The sequence below is a fragment of the Delphinus delphis genome, chromosome 1 (assembly GCF_949987515.2).
Source record: "Delphinus delphis chromosome 1, mDelDel1.2, whole genome shotgun sequence".
NCBI lineage: Eukaryota > Metazoa > Chordata > Mammalia > Artiodactyla > Delphinidae > Delphinus > Delphinus delphis.
The window spans coordinates 70,977,678-70,993,065 of NC_082683.1; the positions used below are offsets into that span (position 1 = coordinate 70,977,678).

General features: G+C 40.9%; 1 protein-coding gene across 9 annotated transcripts in view; it reads left to right on the plus strand.

Moving 5' to 3' along the window:
* Positions 1 to 6,114: 6,114 nt before the first annotated feature.
* The window catches only part of ADGRL2 (adhesion G protein-coupled receptor L2), a 179,698-nt gene continuing 170,424 nt past the window's right edge, over positions 6,115 to 15,388 (plus strand). For 5 of the 9 annotated variants that reach the window (XM_060024271.1, XM_060024165.1, XM_060024246.1 and 2 more), the window contains exon 1: positions 8,097 to 8,227. The gene's annotated coding sequence lies outside the window, so the exon portion shown is untranslated. Of the gene's footprint in view, positions 6,449 to 6,661; positions 6,703 to 6,894; positions 7,005 to 8,096; positions 8,228 to 8,870; positions 9,091 to 15,388 lie in introns of those variants that run through there. The other 4 variants (XM_060024192.1, XM_060024220.1, XM_060024203.1 and 1 more) reach the window with 4 other exon arrangements.

The window sequence follows — 15,388 nt, forward strand, 5'->3', positions numbered from 1 at the left end:
ACAGGGCACTGGCAAGTAAACACTGAATAATTACATGAAATGTCAAAATTCATTAAAAAAAATATTTTTCAGGTTCCTTATTTGATTACCCATAAGTTTATTTTAAAATGATAAATGATAGTCTTCTGGGGATCCATATTATTTAAAAATAGTTTACATACTTTGATTTCTCAAACATTTACATTTTATAGCTAGCATTCTTTTCTGATTTTATTTTAACAAATTCAACTTTTCTCTGATTTTAACAGACTATAAATATTTTTCATGTTATTTCCATAATCTCTTTCCTTGAGACATGCCACTTCATATATAGCAGTAGCAGAGTATATTATAATGAATTATTGTGTTTCAATTATCATTAGATAATAAACAGGAAATTAGTTTTTCTTGCCGTGTATTCTACATTGTCTGAACAATTACACATACGTGGTTTGAATTTGGGTCATTAAATTAAGGTAGTAAGGTCGTAGTACTAATTAAATTGGTGTCATAAATTACAGTCCCATAATGAAGGGGAACACTCTTTTAATGCACTAATAATCCTCTTTAGTTATATTGTAGATATGTGATTTTTGGTAACCAGGATAGTTGGATAAGAGTGTGGATGGTGTAGTGCAGCACATCCCCATCATTGAACCAAAATAATTCAAAGAATGTATTATCCAGGTGATAGTTTGGCAACTTCTTTTTAATGTAGAATAGCTGGAGAGATTATGTGTTTTTATTGTTTAACCTAAACCAGAATTTCTTCATTGAATATCACTCAACAAAACCTTATCATTACCAAATCATTTCAGTACCTCTTTGAGATATCGAAGACATTTTAGTATGATTCTAAATTTGGATGCTAATTAAAAGAAAAAGAAAAGATTCTTTTCTAATGCACTTTTACTTATCACAAAAACGTATGCCTATTACATCATTGTTTGGTCTAGGACCTAAGTGATGGATTTCATAGTGACTTTAAGAATGCATTGTAAAGAGTTGCAATAAGTTGAAAACTTAAAGATTTAAATTATTCTTGAAAACAGAGATGGCAACATTCTATTATCAAGAAACTATGATGAGAACTTGGTTGAGAAGAAAAATCTCTGCAAATTGCTGTTCTAGTTTCCACATGCTCAAATTTATTTTTATTAAAATATATACAACCAATAAAGGCCTTTTAAAAATACAGTAAAAAAGATAAGTGTAGTTAAAAAATAACCATCATATTAATTAGAGGACAAAAAAATGAATAATGTTAGTAACAGCTTATACGATCAAAAAGTCAAGGTCAAACATCTCATGTTACACAATTTTAGATTATCAAATATTTTCAAAACTGTACCAAAGCAATTTTGTGTTTAAAAATACTAAGATCACATATTTCAGTTATCGTTTTATGCTGTATCATTAGGATAACTTCAATGTATTCTAATATGAAATATTAGAAGTGTTATATAATTATATCTTTGACTCACTTTCTAAAATGCAAAGAGGGCATTTGTGAATTTGTTTCCTGACTCTTAAAAGCCTTTTGCAAGTTTTGCCATACTACAGTGAACTATGACATGAATAATCAAAGTCATATTCTCAGAGGCACTAAAAATTCAATTTAAACTTGCGTGAAATTGCTATTTCACAAAGACTTGTGCTTTTAGGTTACTTTTAGTTTAACAATTAAAAAAAATTAAAGAAATTTCATCTTTTTTTTTTTTTTAAGAAGATGTTGGGGATAGGAGTTTATTAATTAATTAATTTATTTTTGCTGTGTTGGGTCTTCGTTTCTGTGCGCAGGCTATCTCTAGTTGTGGCAAGCGGGGACCACTCTTCATCGCGGTGCGCGGGCCTCTCACTGTCGCGGCCTCTCTTGTTGTGGAGCACAGGCTCCAGACACGCCGGCTCAGTAGTTGTGGCTCACGGGCCTAGTTGCTCCGTGGCATGTGGGATCTTCCCGGACCAGGGCTCGAACCCGTGTCCCCTTCATTAGCAGGCAGATTCTCAACCATTGCGCCACCAGGGAAGCCCCTCACCTGTATTGTTGACAGAGGTTTGCATGTATAGGAAAGGGACGAGGAGGCTCAATTTTAAACTACACACTTTAGTAAGAAAACATTTGGTTATGAGAATTTATGATGAAAAAATAATTATTATAAGAAGTCATAGACAGCTTTCTATAAAATGTGTGTTCTTATAGTTACACTTCCTGGTTTGACAGAAACATTGCTAGTAGATCTATAAGACACGATTATAGAAAATCCTCAAGGTGCAGATATTACCAACAATTATGAGAATAATCTATGTGAAAGCAATAAAGACTGACTTTGAGTTGGGTAAGACTCAGTGGAGCAGTATTATGAGGGCCAACTTTTTTTCTTTTTTTTTTTTTTTTGCGGTACACAGGCCTCTCACTGTGTGGCCTCTCCCGTTGCGGAGCACAGGCTCCGGACGCGCAGGCTCAGCGGCCATGGCTCACGGGCCCAGCCGCTCCGCGGCATCTTCCCGGACAGGGGCACGAACCCGTGTCCCCTGCATCGGCAGGCGGACTCTCAACCACTGCGCCACCAGGGAAACCCGAGGGGCAACTTTTTTAACTCGCTTACTTTTGAGTATCATAATGGTATAAAAATTGTATAATCCTTTATACACAGTTAGACATATATAAACACTCTAAGCACACAGAAAGAGTCAAGCTACCAGTTGTTTCGGTGCATATTTTTAAGAAGTATTTATTACAAACTGATAGGTATTTAATAATATATGTGATCAGGTACTTCTAAATAATATCATTAAGTACAGCACACCATAATCATATTTATAATACAGTTTAAACTATCATTATTTTTGGAGACTGCATCTCTACATTTTAGATAGGGTTTCGCCTTCTTGGACCAAGATTTACTCAGCCTGGAGAGAACTGGGAGAAGAATTAAAAGCTTATTGGCAAAAAAAAAAAAAAAAAAAAAAAAGCTTATTGGCTTTCCCAAATGCTTTCATATGTTTATTCTCTCATGGAAAATGAGTTCTGATTTCTTTTCAGCCTACATGCATGGCAAAACTAAAATGAAAAACAATGCTAGGAACTTTCAACGAGTTCTAGTTAAGTCTGGGTATTCACATAATTGCTTTGATCTGCTCTAGAGCTTTAAAAGATTTATTTTCTAGAGTAGGGAAAACGTTTCAGCACTAAGCAACACTGAACAGTAACGAAGAAAAGGGAACACAAAGTTTAGGATGAAATCTAGCTAATTTTATTTCTATTTCTGTATTAGAAACTAGAGCAGTTTCACATGTTTTTATTTGTTTTGTTTTAGAACTTTCACAGAGCTCTCTCATCAAAGGCAAAAGTAATGAATACAATCTATTCTCACTGGTAGTTCTCTACAGCTTGTAGCTCAAACTTCACACAATTTCTGATCCAGCATCAAGACCTGGATCCTCTCTCTGCCCCACCCAAGTCCACCTCCATGTGGCCCCTTTTAGAACTGGCTTACCTATATCCAAGTTTGCCAGGGTGGGGCATTGAAGAGGTTACTGTGTTCTACTGGCTTATACTAACCGCGATACTTTGCAACCACGCCCATTTTCATACTTTTTCAGATTCGCTAAATTGGTACCCATACTATTAGCATTCATATTTGTATTTTGACAAGTACCTCATCACTTCCCTCTAAATGAAGATGCCTGGATGGTAAATAGCTTTAAAAATTAGCACAATTTCTGTATCAGAAATATGTGAATCCATTGAATAAAATAATCTTTAGTTTCATAAAGATGTTTAAATTAAAAACATGAGTTTCTACAGTTGGAAAAAACATGTATGGTTAAAATGTTTGAAGCCCATCAATCTCTCAAACCACATAAGCTAATGAGTTCCTTCTGTTTTCTTTGAATGAAATCACCATGCGTGGTTAGATGTTGATTTAACATAAAACAAATGGAAATGGGTGTTTCCTTTGTCCTTTGTAGAATTTATTTTTAAAAACAATTAGCAAGTATTATGAATAAGTCAATGATTTTGCCATTACTTAAATAATAGTACAGATTGTGTAGTTAAATTGATTGGATTGCAGGGAATGCATAACATATTCCAACTCCCCTTAGCTTGCTAACATCTGTGAACATTATTAAGTTTCTCATTTCATTTTTTTCTACCATAACACCTGTATTGTTATAAATTATGTTTTGAATTGTCATGAAGTGTCAGACAAATTATGTTTTCTGGATGTGTGTGTGTGTCATTTAAGTGTTCTTTTGTAATGGCAGGTTTGTGGCTAACAGCTTAATCTTGAATGTATCAATGCAATTAAAAGCTCTGTTTCAATTCTTTGTGGATGAAAAGAAGGTTGAAGCATTATTATGTGTAAAGTGCAAGGAAAGAATTAAAAATTCTTTAATATCTAAAACATTATCCTAGAGAAGAGATACATTTAGATATAATTATAAAAACAGCAAGCTTATTATATGCTTACGAAAAAAGTGTTGAACTCTTTGAACTCTATAAAATACATATACTATTGAGTTAAAATTAAAAACTTGTTTGAGGCATTTCCCACTCCCTATAGATTTAACCCACTTCTGACAATTTCTTTCCCCTCCCATGCATCCTCCTTTTTTTGTAGTCTCTTCAGGAACATAGTGGAGAGTGACTCAATTATGTCCTGAGCGTCAAAGTGCATCAGACCTAAGAAATGAAGACAGTGGGTTCTTCCTGAGATTCTTTCTGAGAGAGTTAAATAAACAAGTAAATGAGCCAACATATGGGCAGCTTAATTCAGGCAAAATTTTCTATTGATTACTTACTAAACTTACTAAATAAAAACGTCAGCCCAAGTTCTGCCTCCCCAAAGAAAATAGCATTAAACTGATCCATGCACTCATTGGGACTTCATGAGAATCATGCCTAGATGAATGAAAAATCTTCAAAGATGAACAAAAGAAAGGGCTAAAATTTTTCGGTAAATGCAAATTATTATCAGTTTGACATATCTTGGCTTACAATACTGAATAAAATAATTTTAAATTCCAAGGGAGACTGTGATATAAATGACCACTGAGGTCTGAGAATTCTATAAGTCTTCCTTCTTTTCAACTACTTTAAAGAAGCCTGATTTAGTTTTCCTAGGTAGATCTGTCGTATGTATAAATTTTGACAGATGTAAAAACGAAATAAGGTTTCACACTAGCTCTGCATAAGTGTTTTTTTTTTCTAGACTAGTTTATATCCTGCACCGATAATATTTGAATTATGTTATCTAAGAAATTCCAAATGGAAGTGTTCATGTAGTTTAAAGCACCAATGCTCTATGTGGCTCCTCTTATCTTTTGTATTGGTGAGAATGTTAAAACATCAATACATTAAGTAGAAAAAAATTTGATCATCAAGGATTCTTCTTTGAACCTGAGAATTGTAATGAATCAACCAAAAGAGCATGTTTCAGTTATTTGCACATATGTACTTTTAACTTGATTTTTTACAAGTTGAGAGAAAACTTGACTAATGGCTGGATTTACCTTAGTACTACAAATATCTGGCTTTGTGACAAAATATAGGTATTTAGAGTCTTCATGTCTTTTGAACAATCTTCTGTTGACATTTTAATAACACTGTTGTTTGAAATGATTTCTGACGTATGATGACTGCAACATACCCACAGCAACAAAAAGTACATATTGTTTCTGAAAGCGAAGCAGCTCAAGTTTCATCCTATTTTCTAGAGATTTTAAGTCTTGGAGAATCAGTTTTTCTTGAAAACCAATGCAAACAAGCTTCTTTAATTGATGCCTTCATTCATTAGTATAAACAGTGGTTTAGACATACATTTTAGCTCAGAAATTTTGTAATTAAAAAAAAATCCAGGTTTGATTTTACTCGTATGCAAAGGACACAACTGGCTTTCGAACATTTTTCAAGCACGATTTTCTCCGACGTGGTCTATTCTCTTTAGTTTAGGTCCATCGTAGGCGCTGTCTGGCTGTTTGCTAACACTACCAACAGAGAGGCGCAAGGAAGTGTGGTCAGAGGACAAGAGCAAAAGCAGTTTCAATGTAAGGAAATGAGGGAAACAGACCTAAACAGCACGATGAATGCACTTGCGAGTAGAGCCTTGTAGTCTCCTTTCCTTCCTTTGCTTGTCCTGGTGGGTTTAATCAAAAACAAACAAAACGCTCTTGTGAAATATAGTCAATAAAGTCAAAGTTTGGCTAGCTCTCTGTAACTACAAAGAAAAAGTCATCGCAATTTAAAAAAAATGTAACTTTCATTAACGAGCCCGCCGGAAATCTCAGGTATCAAAGACGCATTAACCATGGAGCGTCCCCCGCGCGCCCCAGCCGGACGGAGGCAGCCGAGGCGAACAGACGTTCTTTCTCCTCCGAGCAGTCACACAAAAGGAGGGCCGCGGAAACGAAAAGTTTAGGGGCCTCCGGCTCGCCGCGCGGAGAAAAGAGAAAACCTGGAGACGGGGTGGGTAAAAGACGCATCCTGAGCGCCTCTCCGAAGTGCTGGCTAGGAGACAGCTCCTGAGCCTGGAGGGGAGAGGGGAGGAGACCCCGAGTTCCGGGCCAGCCCCCTGCCCCCCGCCTCGGAGGCCGGAGCGCCGCGCTCTCCCAAATACCTTTCACCCCGTTCCAGAAATAAAATAAATGTTTTTAAAGTGCGTGTGTGTGGACAGGATGGACAGCGCGCGCCGCCGGAGCGCGCGGAGGACCGAGCGCGCAGTGAGTGGAGTTTGGGGAGGTGGGGCTCGGGATGGAATGGGTGTGTTGACGCTGGGGTCTGGATGCGGAGCCCCGAGACCCGGGGGGGCGAGCCGATGGGGAGGGAGAGGAGGGGCGCTAGCCACCGCAGGCCGCCTCCGAGGCGCGTTCAGCGGCCGTGCGCGCGCGTGCCTCGCCGCCGCCGCCGCCGCCGCCGCCGCCGCCGCCGCCCGGACAGCCCTGCGGCCGCCCCGCCGGCGGAGCCGGGGCCGGCCTGTTCTCGGGCGGCTGCTGGGCCACCGCCACCCGAACAGCTCGAACCCGTAAGTGTCCCCTTTCGCTCCCCTCCCCCTTGCTCGGGTGCACCACCGACGCAGCTGCTCAAATGGGGTGGAAAATGGCCATTGGGCGGCAGTGAGTTATAGATTATCTGCTCCACGTTTTGTACTTAGCTGCCTGTAATCTTCTTTTGAGTTTGCCTGAGCCCCTTGCTGGAAAACTCAGGAGGGAGAGGTTTGGTCTTTGCCGCTGTACAAGTTAATATGTTTATATGATTAGGCGAACTCGCGGGGGTGGGGAGGTGGAGATCTGGGGTGGAGGAGGTGTTGGAAGAGGAGGAGGAGGAGGAGGAAGAGGAGGAGGCTGGGAGGTGACTCCAGTTCAGACCTCGCGGAGAGTCTGTGTCAGGACTTCGCACTCCCCCGTCTCTCTCCCTCGCTCCCTCTCTCTCCCTCTCTCTCCCTCACACTCTCTCCGCTCACACACTCACACACGCAGAGGTACCGGAGCGAAATTGGGAGCTTACTGGAGAATCCTTGGGATCGTTGCGGGGGGGGCACCTCCCCTCCGTTGCTGCGCGTCGCGTGTCTCGTCCCTACACCTCCCCGCTTCCCCGAACCCCAGTCCTCGCCTTCAGCCAGTCTTGGGGCAGCGGCCACCGCTCAGCCTCGGCCCGGAGACCCGAAATGTGAGGAGGGGCCGCTGCAGTCTCCCGCCCCAGGCCGCAGGGTCGGCTCGAGGGATGCCAGCCGGCCGGCGCGGACGGCGGGCTGAGGGGCTTCGCCTGACGAACTGAGTTGGCCTCGCGCCGCCAGCGTCTGCCCGCCCCTCCCGCGTCTGCAGCTCGGAGGGGACTCCCAAGTCTGCGCACCTCTGTCGAGCTTTTTGCCTCTGCCACCCCTTTCCCTCTGCTTCCCGAATTTCTTATCTTTCCGAGGGAGCGTGCGGTCTGGGGGCGCGTGCGCGTGTGCAAAACACCCCTCTCGCGGAGCGGCGTGTGGGAAACTGCAGGAAAATGTTGACCTAACCCCAGGAGCCGCCCGGCGCTGGCTGCTTGGCTGGAGGAGGAGGCGGCGGCGGCGGCGGCGGCCAAGCAGGAGGACGCGCCGAGCCACGGCGCTGCTTCCCGCTCGGACTCGGCGGCCGGCGACCCGCTCGCGGCCGGCCTGGACCCTCGCCGGCCCGGGTGGCCGCTGCCCTCTGCGCCTCTCTCCGCGCGGCCCCCGCGCCAGACGGCCCGCCCCCGGGGGCGCGCTCGCAGACCGAGGTAAGAGCCGTGGGAGCGAACAATGTGCCTCTGTGCCGGGCTACGGAGACCTGTTTGCTTTGCGCCTCCCGCCCTGGGGTGGATGCTGGAGGTGGAGGGAGCCGCGGGTGAGTTGGGGCTCGGCTGTTTGTTTATGTTGGGCCGGGCCAAGGGGGAGACCCGCGCCGGCTCGGGTTGCTCGCCCCCTCCTCTTCCTCCCCCTCCTCGGAAATCGAGCCGCAGAACTCCCCTTCCCGTCCAGTCTGCTGCTGCTTCGCCCTGCGAGCGTAGGGACGCTCACTTGGCTGTAGTCTAGTTGCAGGGGGCTCCGGGAGGAGAGGGGAGGGTAGGATTGGGTTCGGCATGTTTTGATTTACTGAAAGCCTGGGTCAGAAGGTGCCGTTCGCTTTTTCACAGCCCGTCTCGGGAGGGGGAAGGTGGGGCGCACCCTCGGTGGGGCCGGAGGCCGGGAGGTGAGCGCGCCCCCGTTCCCCCGCCTCAGCTGCCTGCAGACCCGTCCCGGGCTGTGAGTGGAGCGGGGAGGCCGAGCGCTGGGAGAGAGTTCTGGGCAAGTGAACGGGGGTGGGGTGGGGGGATGGGGGGATGGGATGAGTTGTTGCGGGTGGTTTCTTCTCGTCGGTTAGGTGGCGTGGAGAGGCGAGGATGTCAGCAAAGCGCAGCCAGATGTGGCCGGGCCAGCACTGTGGCTGGCAGCGATTAGGGGCGGCGCAGCGGGGCCGGGCACCCGGCAGGCTCTGGGGAGGCCGAGTGCCTCCCGCGCCTGCAGTGAGAGGGCAGCAGCGGGCCGCGCTGGGCCTGCGGGCGAAGTTATGGGGTGTGGGCTTCTGGGCTTGGCGCTGGGGCTGCGAGTCTCTGGAAGCCTGGTCTGTGGGAGCCGGGTGCCGGGTGGGGTGCGACGGGGGAAAACGGCGTGGGAGTGGCGCGAGGCCGGGGAGGCCACCCCGCGCCACCGGCGCTAACCGAACGTGGGCTCGTTGCTTGGCTGGGGCTACACGACCCTCTGGTGGAGAGGCGGGGGCGAGGGAAGCGACGAAAGCGCCGCAGCGCTGGGGAGGCACTCCTGCGAGAGTCCTTCGCTTGGGATCTGGAAAGTTTGTTCATTTCGCCAGACTGCGGGGCTTGGGTTAGGGGAAATCGCTGGAAGCTTTACTTTGTGCCAAAGTGTCAATGAGCGGCGGCTAAGGAACGTATGTCTCTATTCATATTTATTTTTGTATCCTGTGCTCACTCCGTCCCCTGAAAGCGTAGTTGGAGGGGCAAGTCCTGCGGTGTCCGTCTTCTTTCCCCATCTTCTGTGGACTCCTCCCCCCTCATCCTTTTCCCCTTCTCTGGCCCCCCATTCCGTTCTTCCTGATGCAAACTGTTGTCTCAGATTCAGACCCGGGAAATGTTTTCCTCCTGTTTCTTGAAAGGTGTCAGGCTGCTTAGCAGCTTCTCCAAGCAGCCTGGGAGCGTCTGAGCCGCAGCCACCAGCCATATGGTTCCCGTTACAAAGGCCAGGTTCTTAGGCACTCTCCTCCTCGCCCCCGCCCCCAATTCTTAATTTTTCTTCTGCATTCTTTACACTATGTGTACTTCTCTCTTCCTGAGGCGTACATTTAACGGACGTTGGTTGGTCCATTCATTTCCCTGGCAGTGTTTGTCTGGAACGGGCCCCACCGAGTTTGCTCTTTGCTCAACTCGAGTTGCACAATGAGGAAAAGTCACATCCGTTTGGTAAATGATTGCCTGTTGGGATGTCTCTTACTAAATCAAGTTTGATCTTGGGCAAACCTTAAAAGACAGGCACTCAGGAGGCAATCTGCCTCCATAGCAGAAAAATAGAATAGTTTGTGTGGTGTCTTTGGCAACATTCCCAGTTGTGATGGAACTCTTGACCTAGGTAAAAGGTAACTTTGTAACTTAACTTTAGTATCTAAGAAAATCTACTTCTGTTCAGGTGTGTTATGGAACTTTTTGTTGTCCCTCCCTCCACCCTCCAATGCATTTATGCATAATAGAATACTGCAGAACAAATGTTCTGTTGTTTAGTTTCTTCAGACATTCCGATTCTCTCCTTTTGTTACTTGCCTCTAAAAGAGGTGCCATTTCACATCATTCTGCACAAATTGTTTGAATTAATGCAAGTGTGAATTCTTACCGTTTGAAGGGGACCATTAGCATATCAAAGGTTTCTTAGCTTCAGCTCAATTGAGAAAACTTCAGCCTGTCTTCCATTTGCTTCCAAGTGGAGGCCCAAAGGGCAATGAGAATTGTAAAGGGTAAAAATAGGGAGGTGGATTCAGGCTGTGTTTCTGAACTTTTACTGTTTTGTAATTATGTGAGGGAAAAACATTGTCTCTTGCTGTGGAGCCCTTCCAAATGGAAAGACAATTATCTTCTATTGATAAATGGTTTGCTCCTAGAAAAAGAGTGACCTTTTATTTTATGATAGTCACTGTTGCCTGTCTTGTGGTCCCTTCAGTGGAAGAGAGAGTGAGAGAGCTTTTCCTTCTAACTTAATACATTTCTAGGGCCTACACTTTGTTATATTAGTAAAATGGCTGAGAAAGTCTTTTAATTAATGTATAAAACAATAGAAATCTTGTAATAAGAGGACACTTTTATACCTAGGAAACTTTATTTTTAATATACTTGTTAAATTAATAGGTAAAAAAAAGTCAGTGGAGAGTTTTGACTATTAAAAACTCAACATGGACTTGTTAACGCAACTTCTGTTGCCAGTGTAAGTTTGAAAAAGATTTCTAAGTGATACTCAAATTTTTCATGAATTTCATATGGAGATAATTGTTTGAATATTGATTGTTTTGTCTCAAAATTTTTGTATTTTACCTAACAGTAAACTCTAGAGGTCAGCTTAAAGGAGGTTTTTCTTAATATATATAGCTAGAGTATACTAATGCTGTTTTACATTTGCAGAGAGATACGTTCTCTGAATTTCTTTTAACAACTCAATATGCATGAATGAAGAAACAAATAACAAGTACTTGGGTCATTTGGGTCATTTTATGGCAAGCAGATGGGTCAAGGGAGAACTTTTATCTTCAACTTCTGGGGAAATATTGGTTTTATTTATTTAGCTTTAGATTTCCTAAAACCTATTTTTAAGATGAAAGTGAATCTCAGGGACGGTTTGGAGATTTGTAAGCGCATATTTTTTATAGTTTTACCTTTGATGGTTGGTTGATTTTGAACGTGAATTGATATCCCTTCATTAGAGGGTTCTTTTTTATACATGTTCAGAACTCCTTTTTTTTCTTTTAAAAGTGAAAATTAATAAAAAGTTTTGGAGGGAAAAATAATCATTAATCACCTAACATTTTTAGTCTTCAGTGTAATAGGATAATACTTTTTTTCAGATTAAGATGAGGATTTTTTAGTGGCATTCAAATTGTATCTTATTACCCTGAAATCATTTTATGATAGTTTATTTATCTGATCTCTTCAGTTGTCTAAGAATGCTTTCGAGGTAAAAAGGCTCACATTGATGTAATTGCTATTATTGCACTTAAGTTGCTGTTAACTAGTCTGCTTTGAATGCAGAGTGCTATAAAGAAAACACATTATCCTTTAGAGCTATTAGTGATGATCTAAAAATTGTCTTGAAAACATTGCTCTTCATTTTATATGATGGTGATCATGAATTCCGCAGATCTCTAAAGATGTAAAATGCAGTGAAAAGATTTTTCAACATTTAGATGACAAAATTGGACTACTTAGAGAAAAAAATTAATGTGTTTTAGAAGCACTTCAGCTGCCATTTTCAGTCACTGGGTTACTATGTGTTGGCAACAGAAAACAAATTTAGAAATGCAGATAGCTCTGGGAGCAGGTAGTTGGGGAAATCAGAATATTGAATCATGTGGGGTAAAACAAACCAATTACTTGAGGTTTTGACTTGAAGATTTCCACTAAATGTAATTTTTTCCAGGCTTTTGACTCTCTGCTTTATTAATGGACTAACGTCAAAGCAGAAAACAAAACTTCCAAATGTTATAAAAACTAGTATAAGTATACAGATCTCACATGGAGTACTACAAGTCTTAATTTAAGACAAGCAGTTGGAGTTTTTATTGCTGCAATTTTCACAATGAGCAGAAACGTTAACACCAAGCTTCTGGGCGTTTCCTTTCTTAAAATCATCAAGAGGAGAGCTTTAAAACTAAGGTTTACTTGGGGTTAGAACTTTATTTGATGATTATTGGAGCTTTCTGTGTTTCATTAAAATTTTTAAAATAGTATTTTAGTGTCTTAAGTAATATAGGAATATATGAGCTAAGATTGAAATGTTAGGAAGGTCAGAAGGTAACTAGAAGTCTGCACACCATAGTGGTAAAATGTTATTGCTCTATTTTCTATGAAAATATTTATTTGGCCTAACTTTTGTAAATAAATATTCAGTAACACTGAGCTTACTGTCAAGTGTAGTATGAGATGAAGAGAGCGTTACAGTGTATTTTATTCTAAGGTATGAGCCAAACCCTACCTGATAGAAATCTGTTTTCATTTTAATAAGAATCCGTACCACTTGCACAGATTAACTGTACATAGATTAGGAATGAAATGCAGTTTTGGAAATTTGAAGAATTTAGTGTCATACAGGATTGCTATTTAAAAATAGTAACTTTAGCTGCTAGACTTGGAAAGGACTTAAAATCTTGTTTGTGTTTTGGTTGTATCAGTTACTAAGGTAGTTCGTTTAAATATTAGTTCACATTACCTAAATAGATATCTGTTTTGTAACTATTTTCAAGAAAGATTAAAACATTTCTATTTTAAAAATAGATTATGGTCATAGCTTGGTTAACTTCTCTCTTACATAACACTAATTAGTCTGTAGTCCCACCCAAATATTCATCTCTTCAAATAATTCTTGATTGAAGGTTGAAAGGTTGAAAAGTATTTAATCACCCAGATTACTGTAATTAGACTTGATGTTATCAGAAAAATTGAAACTGTTATCTAAAATCTTTCTGCTACTCAAGATTGGTCAAGTAGTGATTATTATTTTTTAATGCTTTAAGAAAAAGGTTAAGGAAATGGGTTAATTTAGAGATAGTTAATTATTGGAATTACGGAAGTAGAATCCTAAAATAATGTCATTTTTCTTGACCTGGTGTGATAACTTTTAAAGGAGTAACTATAACTAGGATCTAATTCCTAAATTTTATTCACGACTGCGATGTGGTATTTTGAATTTAATATATAGGTTTTGTTAAATATATGTTATAAACTATAAAAATACCTTAAATGCTATTCTGATGTATACTTAGGTATTGTTTTGAGTGGATCATTGTGTCGTATAAGGAAAGGTCCTAAACAACCAAAAATACCTAAAAAATCTTTTTTAGATCATTTATCTGATGGACTTAATGTAGGCTATAATTTATAGACACTTTCCAATATATTCTTACCAACAGTTTTTAAAAAGCTGTTTCTTACCAAAAAATTCCCTTATTTTGTAAATAAAAATTACCTTAAAAAAGAGGTAGAGCGAATGAAAGAACCAAGTGCTTAACACCTGCAAGTAAAGTGCAGCTTATAGCAAAATGCTATTGATTGCTTTGGAAGCACAGAGCAAGTTTAAATACAATTTGTTTAATTACAACAAAAATGCAGTTTTATAAAGTAATACAGTTTGTCTTTGCAAAGGATTTTATGCATTGTGCAGTGGTAAATAAAATCCCATCAGTTGTATAAATTTGTTCAATTACCAGAATGGCTAAAAGAAAAATAATCAATTTACTTTGAAAAGCAACAGAAATTAGATTACCTTGGTTGGTAGGAACTTGCTAGTGTAGTGTCTAAATTGCTTAATAATATCGAAAGTTACCATGTTTCACAGTGTAAGGATATTGGCACCTGTTTTTATATGCATACATCTTGTTTACTTGGGGACTTTGGTTATGTGAACATGTTTTCTTTTTCTTTCCATTTTTGTTTTTATGGGAGCTATTGCATGACATAGTTGCTTTTCTGGATTTCTAGAATTCGTAATCAGTTGACATTTCAGATCAGTGTAGTGAAAAATCAGATGTAATTTTATGAATCAAAAGGAACTAATCCATCAGTAGGGATAGCTAGGTTATAATCAGCCAAAGAAACACATATTCAAAATTTTTACTGACTGTAGAGTTATACGGGACTCTAAATCTTAAATTCTTATAGTAGTAAAGTGGCATGGAATTCATCGGAGCAGATAGCTGGGCACCTGTTTCATTACCACCTGGATTCATTCCGGCACCCAGATTTATCCAAGTGCAAGAACAGGCACAACTGCCTCTCACAGCTACCCGGCTGTTTTTAGGTCATGAAGTCAACTTCCTGGAATTTCTGGGGAAACCAGTTGAAAAGGGAGGACAAATGTCACTTTAAATAGAGATGTTTAAATCAGATTTTTGCCTGAGGGTAAAATTTAGGTCTGTTTTAGCCCGGATGTAATGTCTCCCTCTACAGAGCACAGCATTAATCACGACCTGACAGGAAAACGTATGCTGAGCAAAACGGGCCCCTGTTGGTCTTGCCATTGATTTTTTCCAATCTGTGAGGAGTACATTATAAACATTAAAATTCACACACAGGGATTACACCTTAATCTCTGAACTTCAGTAATGAAATGAGTTGCTTAAAAGAAGCCTACTTAAAGCTGAAGATTCTTTGGGAGACGTTTTTTAAAGGATAGATTCAATACTTCAATAAAAATAGAAATATAAGATTAAAAAGCAGGCAGGTTAAGCAGAAGTTAACTTCCTGAAATAATGACCAGATCTTAATTCTGTTTTTAAGATGCGTGAAGTAACTTCAAAAAAATTGTTTAATCTGGTAGCTGAAAAAAGAAACAGGGATAAAACTATTAGTTCTTGGACATGAGAGATAGGAGAAGTTGAAAAGGCAGTTAACTTTAGACTTAGATCAATTCAAACACATACTACTTTGCCAGAGCAAAACCAGATACAACCCTGTGTCTTTCTCTAGATGAATAACAAAAACTTTAGCCATTGTAGTAGCAAAGAAGAATGCACTGTGAGATTCCTAATAAAAGAGAAAGGATTTAATTTTGTTCTTTCAGTTATTAGATAATACTCTTTTAACTCCTTTCTTGGTCGAATATATACACACATGTACTTACTTACATAAGCATACACTTTTGACTATTCTGTT